The sequence below is a fragment of the Mirounga leonina genome, unplaced genomic scaffold (assembly GCF_011800145.1).
Source record: "Mirounga leonina isolate KUSES-001 unplaced genomic scaffold, KU_Mleo_1.0 Mir_152, whole genome shotgun sequence".
NCBI classification, from domain to species: Eukaryota; Metazoa; Chordata; class Mammalia; order Carnivora; family Phocidae; genus Mirounga; species Mirounga leonina.
The window spans coordinates 18,028,937-18,033,339 of record NW_023270380.1 but is presented as its reverse complement, the minus strand read 5'-3'; the positions used below and the strand labels follow the sequence as shown (position 1 = coordinate 18,033,339).

Sequence of the window (4,403 nt, the reverse complement as noted above, 5' to 3'; positions counted from 1 at the left end):
ATTATTTCTCATTTTGAACTATTATGAGTAAAATTTCCATGGACATCTCTGTAGATGTCTTTCTAGGGGTGTATCTTCTTATTGTGATGAAATATGCATGACATGAAACTTACAATTCTAACCGTTTTCAAATGTTTAATTCAGTAGCATCAAGCCCATTCCCAGAGTTGTGCAACCACCACTACTATCCTTTTCCAGAACCTGTTCCTCAACCACAGAAACTGTACCCATTAAACAGTATGTCCCCATTCCCCTCCCTATGAATGCTTTTATTTCCCTTGTATAGACACTTAAGTGTAGAATTATCTAGGTGTTAGGGCAGGTATGTGTTTAATTTCATAAGAAATTGCTGAAGAGAGTCCCAGAGTTCCACCCGGTTCCTAGGGCAGTCCTGCAGTTGCCGCCTCCTAGTCCTTTCAACGTGACAGGTGCCACTGTGTCCTCACCAAAGACTCCCTGGGGGATGAATGGCTGCGGCCACCTCCAAGACCATGTAGTGCCCTCTGAGGGGTGAAGCTGCTACTGCAGGTGCAGCATACCAGCAAGCAAATCACCGCAGACAAGCAACACAAGGGCATCGTTATCAACTGCGTGGTTCCAGTCCCCAGGGAGCATGGAGTCCTGTCCTTCTGGCGTGGTAACCTGGCCCATGTCATCAGATACTTCCCCACCCAACTTCTCAACCTCACCTTCACAGAATAACACAAGCAGATCTTCCTGGGTGCTGTACATAAGAGGAAATCTGCTGGGGCCACACCCTTGTTTTGTGTATCCTTTTGATTTTGCCCGTACCTGTCTAGCAGCTGATGTGGACACACGAGCTGAAAGGGAATTCAGAGGCCCCAGGGGCTGCCTGGTTAAGATCCACAAATCTGATGGGACTGAGGGCCTGTACTGAGGCATTCACATGTCTCTGCAGGGTGTTCTTATCTACCCAGATGCCTACTTGGGCATCTATGACTCTGGAAGAGAAGGCTTCCAGATCCCAAGAATACGCACATCTCCATCCACTGAATGATCACACAATCCGTCTCAGCGCTTACTGCCGTGACTTCCTATTCCTTTGACACTTTTGGTCACTGTGGGGTGATGCAGTCAGGGCGCAGAGGAGCTGACACCACGTGCGCAGGCATGCTTGACTGCTGGAGGAAAACTGCCCACCAGGAAGGAGCCACAGCTGTTTCCAAGGGTGCACGGTCCACCGTCCTCCTAAGCATGCATGGTGCTTTTGTGCTTGTGTGAGGAAAAAATCACCAAGTTCACAGAAGTCACTGCCTAGTTCTTTCTCTCTGTGAACAGACATGTTGTATTATATAATATCTTATGAGCATTCTTGACAGACTGTTGGCTGTCTATCAATGGCAACTATTTACTGGTTGAAAATGGGAAACAGTAATATTCAGCTGACCAGTTTTCTCCCCTAAAGCCATTTCCTTGATGAGGGGACTCAATTATATATATATATATTTAAAGATTTTATGTATGTATGTATTTATTTAGAGAACGAGGGAGGGGCAGAGGGAGAGAGAATCTCAGGCAGATTCAGTAGTGAGCACAGGACCCTGGGGCTCCATCTCATGACCATGAGATCACAACTCAAGCCATAATCAAGAGTCTGATGCTCAATCAACAGAGCCACACAGGTGCCCCCAATTATATTTTTTATTTCAGTCACTCTTGATAAATAAATTTGAAGAAATAAAATATATCTGAAATTTAAAAAAAAAAGAAATTGCTAAAGAATTTTCCAAAATGCTTCTTCCATTATACTCTTCCACAAATCATGCATAGAGGTTGCAGTTGTTCCATATTCGCACCAACGTGACATTATCATCTTTTAGAACTATCGCCATCCTACCAGGTTTTGTCTACCATTCCCTGGTGTGCTCCCCACGTGGTAGAAACTGGCTGATGTCTGCTCTCCAGATTGCAAAGAGGGAAAGAGCACATGGGGGTCGAGGAGTATCTGGAGAGAATGTTATTCAGAAGACGCACGTGTCCTTTCCACCCCCAGCCCTGACACAGACTTGGGCAGCAAGTCCACAGGTTGCAGTGAGAGAAGCAGCAAAATGTGCTTATCATTTGGGCAGCAACTTGTGCATCTTTAATCTTGAAGTTAATGGATTAGAAGAGAGAGAAGAATGGATAATTACAGATAATGACCATACTCCTTCAGACTTTCAAAACATGTTACACCTTTCCTTTTCCAATATTAACCTAAGATTTCTAAGTAGAAAACAAACTGATGTTGTCCTGTTGATTTAAAAACCAAAAAGGACTGAATAACTTAATATATTTTATACTTTTGTGTGATCCAAGATAATATTTCCCTACAAAAAGAAAGAAAGAAAGAAAGGAAGGAAAGAAGGAAGGAAGGAAGGAAGGAAGGAAGGAAGGAAGGAAGGAAAGAAGAGAAAAGAAAAAAGAAAAAGAAAAGAACGGTTATCCCTGGGTACCTATTCTTGAATAATGAAATATTAGTACTGGTGGGAAACTTCACCAAGACCCATCCAGGTGATAATGGTCTTCTCCACAGTGCACCATAATGAACAATTATATTATTTTCTTTGGATATTTTTAAGTCTGTGGAATAGAATTTCTTATAAGGCAGCCATTCCAATTCCAGGCAATTCGAAGTGATAACAAATGGATTTTTAAAATGGGCCTAATATTCATGATCATTTAATATTCATTAGTGTCAAATGATACTTTTATTATTTTAGTTAAGACTAATGTCTCATTTTGGCCTTTTCCAAAACTTATTGGGCTGTTTTGTAGTTTTTAAGAAATATCTCAGATTAGCATATTTTTTCAATTAATATAAAAATAGTTTTGTTCGTTATTTTGGTTAACATGACACTATTGAATAAAAATATTTACTTTTGATAAAAGTTTCTGAGATGTTAGCTTTTCCACAATTTATTCTAAAATATAAACTATTGGGGCGCCTGGGTGGCTTAGTCGGTTAAGGGTCAGACTCTTGATTTTGGCTCAGGTCATGTTTTCACGGTCCTGTGATGGAGCCCCGAGTTGGGCACTGTGCTCAGCAGGGAGTCTGCTTGTCTCCCTCTCCCTTGCCCCTTCCCCTGCTCATGCACCTTCTCTCTCTCTCAAATAAATAATAAATCTTTAAAAATAATAAATGAAAGAGGGGCGCCTGGGTGGCTCAGTTGGTTGGGCGACTGCCTTCGGCTCAGGTCATGATCCTGGAGTCCCGGGATCGAGTCCCGCATCGGGCTCCCTGCTCGGCAGGGAGCCTGCTTCTGCCTCTGACCCTCCCCCCTCTCATGTGCTCTCTCTCTCTCATTCTCTCTGTCTCAAATAAATAAATTAAAAAAAAAAAATCTTTAAAAAAAATAATAAATGAAAGAAAATACAAACTATTTATAATAACTTTAGTTAAGTTAATGAAAGTTGCAATGAAGTAATAATTTCTAAGCCAAAATCAAGTGCATAATCTTTTCCTTTAAGTCACTTTTGAATACTGCATTGAATATTTCAGGTATCTAGAGTACTATTTGGTCAGTAAATATGTGATTGAAATTCTCTACATAATACCTTGGAGGATTAAGTGCAGCTTCCAAATTACTTAATTTACAACCAGTATAAAGCTTAACCACTCCATTGAGGTCTTGTTGGATTTGAGGGTCTAAGTAAATTCCTGATATGAATGCAGAGCTCTTTAACTCATTCCAAAAATTCAACCTACTTTGCTGACCTACTTTAAGGACATTAGGATGTTGTTTAAAACAGAACCCAGTTCACAGGTTTGGGAACTCCCTTTCAGAATTCTAGCATTTTCTTGAATAACGTATGCAGAGCCCACATGCCTTCTCTGATGAGTTTGTTATATATTTTAGTACCCAAAAATAATTTCTGTAAACTAAAATGTGATTTAATCATGGATATCACTATCAAAAATAATTTAATTCTGTGTTTTTTTTAAAGATTGATTTATTTATTTGTGAGAGAGAGAGAATGGGAGAAAGAGAGAAGGGGCAGAGGAAGAGGGACAACCCTGAGATCAAGACATGAGTCAAACAAAACCAAGAGTTTGATGCTTAACCGGCTGGAGACACCCAGGTGCTCCTCATTCTGTTTCATAGTTTTTGGTAATTCCAATTTTAACAGTCACTAGAAATAATTTTTCTATATTCTTGTATAAATTATTTGGTTTTCATTTTAATTTAAGAATAAATGTAAGCCTCGCTGTTATGAATGACAGATAAGCTATAAGAAGACACCATCATTAGTCATTATGGAAATGTAATTTTAAACCATAGTAAGATAATACTTTACACTTCTTAGAATATCTAAAAACAACAACAGCCATAATAAAATAACTGACAGTATTGAGTGCTCATGAACACACGGAACAACCAGAATTCTCATGCTTTCCTGGT

The 4,403-nt window shown here is 39.8% G+C and overlaps 1 pseudogene; it reads left to right on the top strand.

Annotated features, from left to right (window-relative positions):
• The first annotated feature begins 467 nt into the window (after nt 1–467).
• LOC118012987 lies at nt 468–1,310 on the top strand (annotated as a pseudogene).
• Nucleotides 1,311–4,403: the final 3,093 nt, after the last annotated feature.